Source organism: Capsicum annuum, chromosome 1, assembly GCF_002878395.1.
Source record: "Capsicum annuum cultivar UCD-10X-F1 chromosome 1, UCD10Xv1.1, whole genome shotgun sequence".
Classification (NCBI taxonomy): Eukaryota; Viridiplantae; Streptophyta; class Magnoliopsida; order Solanales; family Solanaceae; genus Capsicum; species Capsicum annuum.
This window is the reverse complement of record NC_061111.1, coordinates 219,842,832-219,859,953: the sequence shown is the minus strand read 5'-3', so window position 1 is coordinate 219,859,953 and position 17,122 is coordinate 219,842,832. Positions and strand designations below refer to the sequence as shown.

Sequence of the window (17,122 nt, the reverse complement as noted above, 5' to 3'; positions counted from 1 at the left end):
GTTATATAGTTGGTTGTCTCTTTTCTATAGGACAAATTTATAGGTCCCAGGGTCTTTAACATAAAATGATTTTGCTTCCTCATACCCAATGTATTTTGCATAAGACTTCAGTTCAGTCAAAGATAAGTGGTCCTTGTTGACACCTAATTTTTGTCTTCCACAATTAAGTTTAATTTTGAATTTTTTTTAAATTTTAAATAAAACTATAGCATTTACTTTATTCGGATAAAGGCTATTAAAAGTTTTATCTAGGTAATTTTCCATTTTAAATAACGATTATATATTTTTGTATTCGCATATACAAAATCATATAATTTTGTTATTTAAATAATTATTTTAAGAAAAATTAAATTTTAAATAAAGGGTTATCTTGAAAATTAATTCAAATGTTTAAAATCTTGATTTAAATATAATTTAGTCCCACAAATAATTTATTTAGAAAATATTTGTTTGATTTTATTGAATCAAGAAACTCAAAATTAAATCGGTTTATAATTCATTTCAAATTTTTTAATTCAATTTAGTCGATTCATTGAATTTAGTCATAATTGAAATTATATAGGACAAAATTGCAATGCAAATTGGTCGATTAATTGTCAATATGATAAAAATCTAAATGAATTGATTAAATTCCTATTTAATTCGGCTATATTTTAAATAACCCAAGAATTGGCCAAAAATAATCTTTTCTTATTCTAAAAATTGGGCCACAATTAGCAGCCCAATAAAGCAACAACAACAATTCCAACCCAACCCTCTCAAATCCCTCATTTCCCTGACCAAATTACAACAGCCCAACAACTATACTGCTAGCAGCCTAACAAAAATAATTAGACCCGGCCCACACCCCTCATTTCCTTCTTATCCACAGGCCACAGCAAACAACCACCAACATAACGCAAAACAACAACATTCAACGGCAAAACTCAACCTCTAAACATATGCGTAACAGCAACAACAACAATCCAGCAATATCACGCGTAATGGCGACAACAACTATCCAGCAATATCACGGGTGAAAAAGCAACAACAGCGACCCGCCGATATCTATTTCTGCAAATCCAACCCGGATTCACGCGTACAATTGACAACACAGCAAAACCATCAAAAGCAAAACTAACCGTTCCCCTCCATTTACCCTTTTACCCCTCCTCGTACAGCCAAAGATGGCTAAAAGCTTCATCTACTTTTGCTGTCAGATGGTGTTCATCCATTTTCGATTAAACACCAATGGATACAAGAAATTCGGATTTGAAATTCAATATTTGGAATTCGAAAACCCTAATTCTTTCCCTCCAATTTCACTTAAAAATAGATAGTGAGGGCTAGAAGAAGAGGGGTCTTTTCTTGGGGAAAAATTGAGGGTTCTGAAGGTGGGCACCTCTAACCCTACGTAACCAAGAAATCCTCGGAGCACTATCAAAACCCCATCCAAATCCTTGGAATTTCAATAGCAAATCAAAACTGTGGTGGGAGTTGGTCCAACGAAATTTCAAAGTCCTAGTTCCTGCACTCTAAAAGGTAAAGCCTTCATCCCGTTGAGATTTTGGTCATGAACATCTAAGTATTTTTTTGAGTTATTTGTTCGTGTTTTCTTATTCATGGTATGACTTTTGAAGGCTGATTAATTTGGTACAGGCGTTGCTATTTCCTAGTGAATTGCTTTCTTTATGTAATGTCTGTTGTTGTATTGAGCATAACACACACTAATTGCTTTTTGTATCATGTTTTGGATTTTTCTTTGAATATAGTTTTTTGGGGATGGAAATTCACTGCTCAATTGCGTATGACCTGTTATCATGTCGAATTCGTATGGTTTTAGGAATTGTATTGGCAATTTAGGATCAAGATCCCATGTTCGATGAACACATTTAATTATTTTAATTCACTTTCAAGGAAAATGAGCATACCATGAATAATGTTGAAGAAGAAAGTAAAAAGAAAGAAAACTTTTGATTAAATTCATAAATTGAAACCATGCACGAGCACTTTACTAACATCACAACAACAACAACATACCCAGTGTATTCCCACAAGAATGGGATTTGGGGAGGGTAAAATGTACGCAGTCCATACCACTACCTCCGAAGAAGTAGAAAGGCTGTTTCCGATACCCCGGCTCAAAGTAGAGAATAGTAAATAAAGGGATGAAAAACATAATAGAAAATCAGGAATAAAAAATAATAAAATAGACATCAGAGAAAATGGAAATACGAGACATGAGGGCGATACGGAATAAGAAAATAGGTACTAAGACATGAGACCTAATGTACCCACCTAGTAATAACCTACACTCTCATAACAAAGACCCTATGAACACGGACCTAGGCTTACTAACCCGGCTACACAAGACTCTCCAGACTGCAAGCTACAACCCACACACCCGCATTAGCCTTCTACCCTTATCCTACTCTCCAGACTGCAAGCTACAACCCACTTTACTAACATCATCACGTTAAATGTCTTAATGGCTACAAACAAACACAATTTATGCTTCAGTTTCAATTTACTACCACATTTAACTGTAGTTAATGACATTTTTCTTTCATACTTTTTATGCTAAAAAGTTCTTTTTTTTTTTGTGTGTGTGTAAGTGGGTATGCGTTTATAGCCTGTCTACGTAGAAGGCTGAAACACTTAATGATGAAGTTGATTTTCCTTAAGTGGCTCTTTAAACTTCAATAGGCAGAGCATTTGTTTTCCTAGTGTTTGGATTCATGATCTACAAAGTTGGCTCAAGCAGGGCATTTGTTTTCCTAGGGTTTGGATTCATGATCTACTAACTTGGCTCAAATAGGCTAGGAAGAAAATTATTTAAGTCTTTCAAAAGGATATTGTTAGTACACTTGGAATTCATGTGCCTGCTATGGATGACCTTGTTGGGTTTCAAATCTAAAAATCATTAGGTTGCCTATGAAGTGGGTATAGTATGTGTCGTTAGATGTATCGATCATTGGCCTTTATTTAACACTTTGATGGGATTCTTGATTTCAATAATAATCTATGTCTATGATGTGCCAACCAGATTTGCTAATTTCTTCTAGAACGAATTTGTGATCATGAAATGTTCTTTAGAGTTATGCATGTGGTGATTTAATACTTATACTAATCTTTATCCTTTTTATATGCATGAACTCCTCTGTTGAGTCCCTCAGACTCTCCTCCCTCGCATTCTGTTGGGATAAACCCAACTTGCATCGAGTCAAGATCCACACCTAAGTCCAAAATGGACTAATGCATGAAGAAATTGGAACAATGCGGTGCTGGTATACACAATATATACGTGAATATACAGCTGCAGAAAAAGAGAAATGAAAAAGAAAGCTATACAGGGGGAGGACTGAATTTGTGTGTGTGAGACTAAAATTCGGTCATATATACACTGTATATACACCAAAATGCAGGAAAAATAGCTGTAATATACATCTGATATACATGTGAAAATGAATTGAAAATCCATGGAATTCTGGCCCAAAGGCTGGGCAGCCCATTAATGGGCCGAAAGGGCCCAATCTTTAGCTCTTCTTTTATTTCCTATTCTTATTTATTTGTATATTTACTTGAACACTCTAACTAATAAATCTAGATAAATCCCTTAAGGCGTTATAATTTTACTTTATCACGGCTTTTAGTTAATTCATAATTTCCTCATCTAATTTATCTCGTTTAGTTGGATTAAAGTGTCTCTTCTTATTTTTCTTTCTAAAACTAGTTTTATAAGAAAATTGTTAAGTATTTCATTTTAAGATGACATTTGTTTCATTCATATGACTAATAGACTACTTGGAGTAAAATAATTTTTCTTCAAATTCAAGAAACTAACTTCTCTCGCAAATTCTAATTTCTCATAATTGATAAAATACCTTTAACATGAATTCCTTTGACATTTTTCAAGGATGTTATTTAGAACAAATTGACCTTTTCTAATAACTCAAAAAAAAAAAAAATAGAAGAAGAAGAAGAATTACGTAATCCCTTTTTCCATAAGAAATTTAAACTTATTTTCTTCTTAAATTCAAGTGTGCCACCTAGTTTAAATAGGTTTTTCCTGAATTCAAGCAGAAATAATATTTCATAACTATTTTCTTGAGAAATAATCATGAAATAAGTGAAATTCTCTCAATTAAAATATCTCTAAGTTTTTTTCCTCAAATTCTAACTTTTTGGTGATTAACTAGGAATTAAGTAGAAAATAATATATATAATCATGAGTTAAATGGAGTATTTCGTAATTTCTCACAAAATTAATATTGACTTAAGTAGAATATATTGTAGTTTTCTCTCCCTAATTCATGTAGACTATTTTTCATTTGAATAAACAAATGTCATTTTTAGATGTGTGGATAAATAATTTTTAATATTTAAAAATTAACCATTTCGTAAAGTTAGTCACCCTTTTTAAGTTAGTCAGAGAAATGATCTTTTGGTCAACCGTTTTAAACGGACACTCCCAAGTGCCTTAAAACCGTTCTTAGGGCGTTAATTGAACTCTTACTCAGTTTCTCTAATTTCGAAGATTTATTATTGTTTTAAATTTTTTGAAATTTCTCTTCAAGTTTTCTTGATATTTTCTATAAAAATCAAGTGGTGACTCTATAAATTTAAAGTTATTTTAAAATTGTCTTGAATTTTTTAAATCATTTAGAAGGGTCAAACCTGTTTTCTTTTAAGTAAAATTCGAAAAGGTATAAAACAGAAATGGCGACTCTGTTGGAAATTTAACTAGGTTCTAACCGAATGTTTGGACTAACTTCTTTGACTAACTATTCGGGTTTGTAATATAAATTTTTTGTTTGCCTTTGTATTTAAATTTCTGTAAAATTTAAACTGTTGCATTTCATGACATACTTCCACATTCAAAATATATAAATTATTTGGGGTTTCGTGGATGTCCCGGCCCCTATTGTTCAATTCCAAATCAAGTATTGAAAATACGATGGTTTATTGGCACATTAGGCATCCGATGGCTGTTCGTATTTTCAAACCCAAGTCGTCCGCTTAGGAACCTAGTCCAAGCCCACTCTAGACACCTAGGATAGAGCGAAACCAAAAACTTTTTTAGGCATGAGCCTAGGATGACCCAATAATTGAAGGGGTATTAGGCCCATTAGAAAATCTGTCCTGCATCTATTGGTCACAATCCAATTACAGACGAATCATGTTTATGTGTTGAAGAAGTATATGTTTGTTTAATCCAATCCATTATCCTTTGGGATAGGAGGAGGTTTATTTTTGTTTGTTTCGCATTGCATGGCTTAATCATACTCCTGCAAAAGATTTAAAATAGTTACCAATCACGTTGAGTGCCTTAAAGTTTGGTGAACCCACATGACTTCGGAAGACAAAGAGATTGTTAGGACACATAGCGAGAACCTAAGATATCACTAGTGTTTTCTTCTTTTATCCCCTGCATGGGACCTTGTTCGTTGTCTCATGTTATTTTTTTTTTCCCCAAAGATTGTATCCTTTTTCATGCAACTTTGTAGGTTTTTATGCCCTTTTTATATATTTGTGAAAATTTGGGGATAATGAATTGGCTTTAAAAAAACATATACCTCCTTCAAATCCTCTAGGCCAACCCTTGGCTCAAAAGGGTCACCTAATTAAGATGCGCTTATTATCTATTATTGTGTAATATAACTGTCTTACATGATATAACTGTTTTAAGTGCTTATGTGCGTTGTTTGAATAAAAGGTAAAATTGAAATATCTAACTTAGACCTAAAAAATAAAATACATATATATATATTAAACACTAAAAATGACGTAAAACATTAGGTTTTGGTCAAAAATTAGGTGTTTACAACTGTAAGAATCAAAATTCACTTGAGAAAATCACATCTCTAAATTTTATTCCAATAGTTAACTTGGTGCTCCATTTTAATGTAGTAAAATGAAGTTTCAAGCTTTGCTCTTTCCGTTTTAGATTTATAAAAAAAATCATAAACCTATTTACAATTGAAACAAGCAGGGGGTGGGTGGGTGTTGTAGAAGACAAATTTGGGGGTGTTGAAGAAGACAATTATAGAGGATGGTGTTGGAGAAGACAATTGGGGGGTGGGGGGTGGGGAGGGGAGGGGGGTTGCCAAATGTCATCGATTTATTGACTTTTTTTTTACTCAAAGTAATTATTTAAAAATTATTTTAGAGAGGAATGACAAATATCCTCATTTAATTTGTCGCTTTACATATTATCACACGAGTGAAAAGTACACATATTATATATTTTTGCTAATTATGAAAAAGATGTTAAAATGATATAACAAAAAATTAGTTTAGGTATTTAAAGTGAATAGCGTCCACCTTAAATGATAAAGAGAAAAGATATCTCCCCCTCCTTCTCCGGAACTTGTCCTCCAAACTCACTTTACCACTTAAACTTAACTTCCGTTTATTTACCCCCCTTAACATCTTTAAAGTGCATTATTTTCACCCCTCAAGACCGAATACCATTCTCACAACAGAGAGTGTGTTACACTCGCCTACACATCAACGCCATGTCAACGCCACGTCATTGCCACGTAAAAAATTTAATTTTTCTAAAAAAAGATTAATCCCCCACACTTTATTTTTATATATATATATATATATATTTTAAAATAAAAAATATATATTTACTATATATATATATATATATTAAATAAAAAAGGCACCCCCCACCCCCATTTTCTTTCTTCTTCACACCCCCCCACCTACCTCGCCCACCCCATCCACTACCTGGCAACGCAACCCCCTCCCCCCTTTCTATCTTCTTCAAACTTAAAGCATATTACCAATTCAAGAAACAACCAATTCAAGAAACACTAATTATTCCTTCATCAAATCACCAATTCAAGAAACTCAAATTTCAGGCACAACATTACAACATCGTCAGAAAACTCTAATAATCAATTTAGACATCAATCATGAATTCAACGAACTCATTTTTTTTTTTTTCAAGCTTTTTCAAGCTTCAATAATGACGAATACAAAATTAAACTAGCAAAATTCATACCAATCAAACTCAAAATTCAAGTACAACTTCACTTCATCATCAGAAAACCCCGATAATCAATTTGAACATCAACCACAAATTCGACAAACTCATTTTTTTTTGTCTTCAAGCTTTTTCAAAGTTCAATAATGGTGGATACAAATGGCAATCTCATAAATCCAACAACAGTTTTCTAGAAAAATCACAACCACTTAATAAAAATTCTTGTAGTTTGAGGCATGATGGACACTGTTCTTAAGAATATTTTACCCATGAATAAATCTCCCAAATTTCAACAAGTTTTTCTAGTTCTAAGCGAGAACTCAGAATCTCGCAAGAATCTCGCAAAAATTAAATAGAGAAGAAAATTCAGCATCATAAAATATGGAGGAAGAAACATTTTTAAACCATCCCTCTTCGGAAAGAATAGAAGTTCACATTCCATCTTCTTGGAATGGTTATAAAACTTCCAACATTAATAATAATAATAATAATTAATAGCAACAATTAAGAGTAATCAATGCCATTAAGGCAATGAATGACAATTGATGAAAATAAGAATTGCAACATTATTGGGCAACAACTTTTGACCACAAATGAATGTTGGACAACAACAATTTACCAAATTTAACTTGTTTAATCTAAATCTTAATATTATCATAAAATATTTTTTTAAAAAAATATCCAATAATCCTCCATATATTATAAAAAGAATAATAAAAAAATACAATAAAATACGACATTTTGTTGGGTTTTCACATGAGTATAATGCGTTGAATCTTGTGTCTCTTAGCCTAGGAATCAGATCTAGATAAAATAAAATAAAATTTGCAGAATAATTGGTGAAGTTGAAAATTTCTATGAACCAAGAATTTTTTTTTGTAAGTATAAGGTGTTATTCTATCATATCATAATCACACAAATCTTTATCGTTGTCACGATTTTACATTAGGAGGCCATGTGTTAAGGTTTTTGCCCTGATTTTCTTACTATATTTAAGTTTTATTTTTTCTTATAAGAAAAATAAAAGTTACCATAATTACTTTTACTTTTCCTGAAAGAAAAAAATATAATTCTTTTCCATATTTGGCTAACCTCTTTTTGGAGGAAAGGTTTTGGACATCTATAAATAGAAGACCCCCTTCTCATACCATAACATAGTAGCATCCACAATGTAGTCATTTAAAGAGTCTCGTTTAGGGGGAGATTTTCTCCCAATAGTTTTTAATATTTTTTTATATTAGTTTTCAATATGTAGGTCACTTGACCAAATTACATCAATAATATATTTTTTAGTATGTTTTTCTTTGTTGTCTGAATTATCACTATGATAGTTTGCAACTAATAGCTTCCGCATGACGCCCTCTCGGTTTCAAACCCAATAAATGGTATCAGAGCTCACGGTTCAATGGTCCAATGGTGTGGTGAGACGAGATTAAACAAGTTCAAAGCAGTTTCAAAATCAAGCTGCAACAATTTTGGGAATAATGAAGATTTTTGTCTAACTACATGTGGAGAACAAGTTTCAACCATATTTTCAACACTCCTACTGCTGCATCTTTAAAAATAAAAATAAAATATTATTTTTAAACTAATTTTTAACCATGATATTTTAAACCTTATTTTTAACCATGACAAACAGTAGTTATGAAGATTATATCAAGAGCAAAGTTCATGCACGTGATATGAAGAGAAGACGGATCAAGTGAAGAAAATCAAGTCAAAAAGGGGAGATTTGTTAGTGTTTTTGTCCTGATTTTCTTACTATATTTAAGTTTTATTTTTTCTTAGAAGGAAAATAAAAGTTACCATAATTACTTTTACTTTTTCTGAAAGAAAAAATATAATTCTTTTCCATATTTGGCTAACCACTTTTTGGAGGAAAGGTTTTGGACATCTATAAATAGAAGACCCCTTCTCATACCATAATATAGTAGCATCCACAGTGTAGTCGTTTAAAGAGTTTCGTTTAGGGGGATATTTTCTCCCAATAATTTTTAATGTTTTTTATGTTAGTTTTCAATATGTAGGTCACTTGACCAAATTACATCAATAATATGTTTTTTAGTATGTTTTTCTTTATCGTCTGAATTATCACTACGATAGTTTGCAGCTAATAGCTTCCGCATGACGCGCTCTCAGTTTCGAACCCAACACCATGCACGTATTCAGATATTAATGAATGCTCTAGAAATTTATCATAATTTCATAGGATTGACACTGCTCCACACTCATATAGGTCCAATTATCAAGTGTATTCTACAGAGCAATATAATACATCATCTATAAAGGATATAAATTGGATTAAGAGTTTTAACTCAACTCTCACTTTACCTTGCAACACTGTACTAAATTCGCACATCATTGGAGGGACATAATTTTATAGTACTTACTTTGATCAACTAATGACTTTTTATTACCCATATAAATCTAATTCATGAGATCTCCAGTCACATATGAATTATCATCATTGTTAATCTTCAGAAATTACAAAAGTCTCACTCCTCTCAATATTTCTTTTAGTCTTTGAATTAATTAGATTCAGCTTAGCCTACGCATAATTTACATATGTAATTTAACATAGCAGTTGCTTTATCACATTCTATCTCAAATGAATATCGCTACTTTTGACAATAAAACATTATTTTTCACCATAAATTGTTGCTTGGCAACAATATATAACCAGAAAAGTAATTTTATTCCAACTGGAATACACACTATTTTTCTTAACCAACCCCATTTCTAGCCAACTCCAAATAACATATTTTGTTTGGCCAATTTTCGTGTCATGACACTCCTAAGGATGACACATAACCACCAAATAAATTTTGAGATCCACTACCAGTGTACGCCTTTAGTACAAAAAATACATAATAAAATTTATTTAGCATCGTATTCTGGTGCCTCTTAAATATAATATTATCCTCTTTAAAAATACACACACTCAAAAACAAAAATAAAAATTTTAAGCTCAAGTAGCATAACATTAGCTAGATACCCCCATAATTTTAAAATATATCAAAATCTTCATCTTTATTTATTTCTCAACAAAGATATATTTATGTATCTAGAGAATTCATTCTAAATATCAATACAAAGTAAAAAATCACTTTTAAAGAATTGTGTTGACATAACTCCAATAAGATATCATAACTCCATATTTTCAAAAATTTTAAACTAAAAGAATAATTCGTGGTCTTTAATGAACTTAAATCCAAATAATGTTTTGACCATTAAGTCCATATAATATAGGTCAAACCCATCGATAACTCCTCAAACTTATTCCTAAAATTCACTTAGACTCCTAAACTAAGGTCTGTACCTATTAAATCCCTAACCCCCCTCCCCCCCAATTTGGTTCCAATTGGACATTTTTTGCCCACATAGCACTGCGCGTGCAGTGCACTGCAGCGTGTAAGGTGTTTTTTTTAATTAAATTAGGAATAGAAATGTGCCAAGTGGCACTGAGAGCCCCAAAAAATATTAATTAAAAAATTTATATTTAAATTATTTTATTAATATAATTTTTAATTACTATAATTTCTTAATTCTTTTTTATAAAAAGCACCCCACCCCCCATGTCATCTTCTTCAGAGAACCCCACCCCCACCTCCACCCCGCGTCTTCGTTGTCACCCCCTCCCCCCACATCTTCACATGAACACATTTTTTTTAATCCACCATAATTATTCCCATTTCTTGAAAATTTTCAACAAGATTCACTTTTTTTCCTCCACTAGTATCACCATTTCTTGAAAAATTACAACAAATTTCAATAAAGATCACTTTTTTCTCCAAGAAAGATCACTTTTATCACCATTTCTTTTTTTTCCTCCACAAGAAAGATCACTTTTTTTTTTTCCATTAATATCCACCATTTTATGAAAAATTTCAATAAAAATGACTTTTTTTTAGACCCCTTTTGAATTCTTGAAGTAGATTAATTTTGTGTGTGTGTATTTTTGAGGTTCATGGAGAAGCAAGATTCACTTTAATGGAGAAGAAGAGGAACATGGGGGGTGGGGGGTGGGGATTAACGCTGGGGAGCGGGGGCTGGGGAAGGTGGGGAGTTTTTTATTTTTATTTTCTAAAAAATTTTAAAATTTCTTTTTAATAATTAGTTTTTAATTTTTATTTGATAAATAAATTTATAATTATTTTTTAATAATTTGAATCCTCAATGCCATTTTTATAATCTAGTTTTAATAATCAGTTTTTTATTTTTATTTTTTAAATAATTTTACAATCTATTTTTAATAATCAGTTTTTTATTTTTATTTTTAAAATAATTTTATAATTATTTTTTAATAATTGAAATCCTCAATGCAATTTTTTATTTTTTTTAAAAATTTTATAATTTCTTTTAAATAATCAGTTTTTTTTATTTTTATTAATCAGTTTTTTAAATAATTTTATAATTATTTTTTAATAATTGGAATCCTTAATGAAATTTTTTCTTTTTATTTTTATTTTTTAAATAATTTTATAATTATTTTTTAATAATTTGGATCCTCAATAATATTTTTTATTTTTATTTTTTTAAAATTTTATAATTTTTTTAATAATTGTTTTTTATTTTTATTTTAAAAATAATTTTATAATTTTTTTTTAATAATTTGGATCTTCAATGAAATTTTTTATTTTTTTTAAAATTTTATAATTTCTTTTTATAATTATTTTTTTACTTTTATATTTTTTTAAAAAATTTATAATTATTTTTAATAATTTTTTTTAATTTTTTAATTTCTTTTTAATAATCAGTTTTTTATTTTTATTTTTTAAATAAATTTATAATTAATTTTTAATAATTATCGGACCCACAATGCCACGTGACAGCTTTCAATTAGCCCTTTTTGCCATATCAGCGCGTGTGCAACACACACTTTGAGCTTTTAGCTGATTGGGCAAAAAATGCCCAATTGAAACCAAATTGGGAGGGTTTAGGGGTTTAATAGGTACAGACCTTAGTTTAGGAGCCTAAGTGAATTTTAGGGACAAGTTTGAGTCCTAGCGATGAGTTTATGTATAGGCAAAGATCCAACAACATGAATAAAATTCCTTAGCATTATGTATATCAGAGTAAAGACATTCAATGTCATTCAAGACTGCCCAATTACAATTGAATTGAATGAACATTAAATTCTTTGTTATATGGTTTCACAAGGTACGGTTAGAACTGGCAAGGAACAATTATCATAGAAACTCACATACAATATTAAAATAGCAAGTAAACTTAAACTTTAATTTTTGAGATAAACATTTTTTCACATAAGAATTTTTCTTTCTGTAAATCGGCATTATTTTTTTTTGAAAAAAAATATAAGATGAACTAAATCATACGAATCAATCAAATAAACATAAGTATTAACATTTTCATCTCAAATATATTAGCAACAGATAAATCATGCTTACAATACTCATCACTCACAATAATGTGTATTTTCTAACATCCTATCAAATTCAAATAGAATTGTAACCAAACTTTTTCAACTGATTTCATAAACATCAAATTGGTTCAAATTTTAAGAACATACACCACCTCAATTTAACAAGAAGAACTTGGGTGTAAGATACAATTAATTGTGTTAGCAAAAATATGCTTAGTAGCACCAACCAAAGTCTAACACCTAATCTTTCACATATTAGCCAAAAGATTCGCTTAAACATATTAGTCAAAAGATAATAATAATAATAATAATAATAATAATAATAATAATAATAATAATAATAAGATAACGATGATAAACAGATAATAGTAACAAAGTAAACTAAACAGGTAATAATAAACAAAGTAAACTAGTGAAATAATAATAGTGGTAGATAATAATACACCGATAATAATATTAATCTGATATAGTCTAATAATACAATATAATAAATGATGATAATAATAATAATAGACAGATAGTAATAACAATAATATGTCTTATTTTCTAATATAGAATAATAATATTATAAGACAGATGTATAATAATAATAAAAACGTATATATAATATATAAACAAAACAAATAATTAACAAGCAGGTTTTAGTAAATGTTATAAGCAAAGTAAATAAACAAGTCATTAAAGCAGGTAAGTAGTTATGAGAAAATAAAGCAGAGTTAATGTGGATATGTTTTTTATATGGTGTAAAATCCTGCTCATTACTCTCTCCTTCGTTGTACTTAGTCCAGTGTAAGCGTCCAAGTCATAAAGATCCAAGTATATTTTCTCCAAAAAATAAAATATTTTTGCATTTTTTAATTTTTTGATTTTTTTTAATTTATACCCTGTTCATCTCTTTCTCTTCAGTTTTAGGTATTCTAGCAATATCTTCTTTAATCACACCCAAAGAGAATAACAACAGTCCTTTTTTAATCTTCTGCGGACTTTTCAAATCCCTAGAAATTTACAGATTAATCCATTGTTATTGCTAAAACACTGAGAGAATAACCATATACTTGGGGTATGTTTATAAGTAATTTACTAATTTTACACGACCAAAAAACTGGTGGTGAACCGCCGGGCGCTCTAGATCTTATGATATTAAAGACACATCTACTAATAATTAAATATGTACTAATAAGTAATGAATTTTACAAGATCGAAAAACCACCAGCTATCCAGATCTTATAATATTAAAAACACAACTGAAATAAAAAATGAACTTGATTAATTCAAACATAGTTTACAAACTTGGGAGAAAAATACAAAGATCTATGTAACAACTACTTACATGTTTTAAGGAAGAAGTGAGGTTTCCCTTTCGAGAGTCCCCTGAAAACTTGATAGCTACCGAAAATGAAGAAATGTCTTAAAGAAGAAGTGAGGTTTCCCTTTCGGGAGTTCCTTGAAAACTTGACAGCTATTGGAAATGAAGAACTAAGAAACTAATATAGACTGTTTACTTTCTCTTTTTTTTTTTTAGAAATTGAACTACCTTACAAACTTTGGAAACTAAGAACTTTATGAAAAAACTAAGAACTTTCTCGCTCTTGATTTTTTCTCTCTAGCTACTTATGTTTAAGTCTTCCAAAGGGGGTATTTATAGGCATTTGTGGACTTCAAATATACTTTATGGATTTCAAATCCTTCTATATTTGATAAGACTTTAGCAAGACTTTTGACAACTTGGGTGGGGCCCACGATCACATGGTTATGTCTTTACTTTATCCGTCTATTTATTTATTTGTTACATCATTGCATACGTCTATAATTTTATCTTTCGTGGATATCGTCATTGCTTACGTATTCAGATTGTGTAATGCTTCTGAATCAAACTCCATTCCTGAATCTTATCGGCGTTTGGGTCTTGTGCAAATTGATCCATTGCTGAGTTGTAGTCTCGTTCATATTCGTCATTGTCTCCGTCTGATAGTTCCAGTCTTGTTCCTGTTCTGGGTGATCTTGTCTCTTCTCTTGGAATTAAGAAAATTCGGGGTCTTGGCACTGGCGGTTCTGGATTCATTACTATTTCTTTGGGCAGTTATTATGCTAACAATTTTTTTTTATAGATTCTACTACTATTTTTTCTATATTTGTTTTTTTATTTTTCTTTTTCTTAAGAAGAGACCTTTCTTAGTCTGAGAAGGACTTCTTTCATCTGTGGTCTGAGTACCTATGGTCTTGAAACTAGCTGGGAGTATTCTCCTTACACTTTTTGGCAAAGTGTTAGCTGTCAACGGATTTGATGAGTCTATACTAGCCACCATTTGAGCTGGACTAGCTGTATCATTACCCGATACAGTAGGTCTTTCTACATTTATTAGGGAATGCACACCCATTAACGAATTTGATAAGTCTTTACTAGACCGTTTGAGCTGGACTAGCTGTATCTTTACCCGATACAGTGGGTTTTTCTATTTTTAAAGAAGATGGAGAATTCTTTAAAATTTTTTGAGTCTCATAAATTGGCTGAGTCTGTTGTGAAAGTTCAGAATAAAGAATCTTTATACGGTCTTATAAAATACTTATATGTTCTAACATTTGTCCTTTTTCATTTATAAGGTTCTCATTATCTTGTCTTAAAACCTCATTGGTGTGATTTAGTCTTTTAAAAGCTTCAGTCATAGAGGAACAATGATCACAAAATATAATTTTATCTGTGTCTTTTTGAATATTATATTGAGGAATTTTTTGCATTTCTAGTCTTAAAGCAGGAGTAATAAAATAATTTAGCCCTAAATTTATACGGACATAATCTAAAGCCTCTGTTAAATCATCAAAACCTTTATTGAAAGGGGTTGTATAGTCTTTTACAGAATTCATTACCTCTGTCCATGTCTGAAATACTCCCTGTGTCTTTCCCCTAAGAACAACATAAAACTTAAATTTGTTAGTGCTATTTTTCTCAATAAAATAATAACTTAAAGCATTCAGGACTGAAAAATTATCTAATGTCATTTGGTGTCTTGTTGTAGGAGATCCATAAATTTTCGATCAGGCAAATCTGTCGTTTGTCCACCCTTACATCTGGTTTCAATTTGAAAGTTAGATTGGATGGCTCATAACTGGCAAGATTATGGGGTCTGAAAATCAGTCTTTCTAATTTTGAATGTCCAACATTGTTAGTGGCCTGTAACGAGTGTTGCTTAGTAATTTGTTGAAGTAGTCTTGAGAGGAGGAGGCTTCCGCTTTTTCTTTGTTTTTGCCTGTATACATACTGAAATAAAAATTGTTAGTTGTCATCTTTTATTAGTCTACTTAGCTGATCTGCTAGGTTATTACCTTTACCTTTAATATGTTCTAGAATAATATTATAAATTAAAGTGGCATCTAGAAAATTTAACCACCTCCTTTTACTACTATTCTTCTCTTTTATTTTCTGATAGAATTTTACTATAGTCTCGCAGTCTGTTCTTACTAATATTTCTGGCTTATTTAATATATAAAGTTTAAAACTATTCAAACCGTAAATTACTGCTAGTGTCTCCGCATCTGTGTTATTTAATTTACCCTTTTCTTTATATTTTCCACTTGAATAAGCACATATTTTTTTATCCTTTTTGTCACTATATTTGTTGGGCTTTGATTTTAATACTGCTCCCCATCCTTGAAGACTTTCGTCTGTCTCAACTATTAAATAATCCGTTTCTAATGGTAACGTTAAGTGTGGGATGTCTTGTATCATGCTTTTAAGTTTTTGGACTAAATTTATGTCTTCAGTATTAAAGGTTTTTTGTCCTGTTGATCTTATTTTAGAATATAACGGCCCTGCTACTTTACCTAAGTCTTTAATAAAAGCTTTAACATAATTTTAAAGTCCTAAAACTTTTGTGAATTTTTAGTCTTATCTAATCTATCTAGCATTTCTAAGACATTTTTAGCTATGTGTGGTTGTAATTTTACTCTACCATCTCCAATAATTACTCCTAAAAAATTAATACTACTTTTACATAATTTCATTTTCTTTCTACTTATTATTATTTCACTATCTACAAATAATTTAAAAACTTGTTGTAAATGTCCTAAATGTTCTCTCATATTATTACTAAAAACTAGAATATCATCTACATAAACCAATACAAAATTTTTATAGTCACTAAAAATACTATCCATTTTTTTTGAAAAATTGGAGGAGCCATTTTTAATCCGAATGGCATGACCAGCCATTCAAAATGTCCTTCTGGACATGTGAAAGCTGTCCATTCTATACTATTTTCATGCATTTTAATCTGCCAATATCCAGATTTATAATAAAATTTACTAAATACTTTTCTTCATTGTATTCTATTTATTAATTCTGTTTTGTCTGGTAACATATACCTATCCATTACAGTATTATCATTTAGTCTTTTGTAATTTATTACCATTCTAGATTTTCCTCTTACTATTTCACTATGGTTTTTTACTATAAAAGTTGTTGACCTATGTCTTGATGTAGATCTTCTAATTATTCCTAATTATAATAGCTCTTTTATTTGTATTTCAAAGTCTTTAATGTCTTCATTTGTAGCCTCTATAGATGCTGTTTTTATAGTATATTCTGAATTAATTATTTCTAATTTGCAGATAATTTGATTGGAGTCCCAATGTTGAAAGGGTTTTTCTCTGATTATCTCTAGCTTATCTAGGATTTGTATTATTTTTTCTAAGTTTTTTTGATCTTTTATTACTCCTATCTGTTGTATACCCTTCTTAAAATTGTATAATTCTGTATCCATTTCTAT

The 17,122-nt window shown here is 30.2% G+C and overlaps 1 long non-coding RNA gene across 1 annotated transcript; it reads left to right on the top strand.

Moving 5' to 3' along the window:
* The first annotated feature begins 835 nt into the window (after positions 1-835).
* Positions 836-3,619, top strand: LOC124896977. The gene is made up of 2 exons (XR_007053360.1): positions 836-1,521; positions 3,156-3,619. It is a non-coding gene; the product is annotated as an uncharacterized LOC124896977 (long non-coding RNA).
* The last annotated feature ends 13,503 nt before the right edge of the window (positions 3,620-17,122 follow it).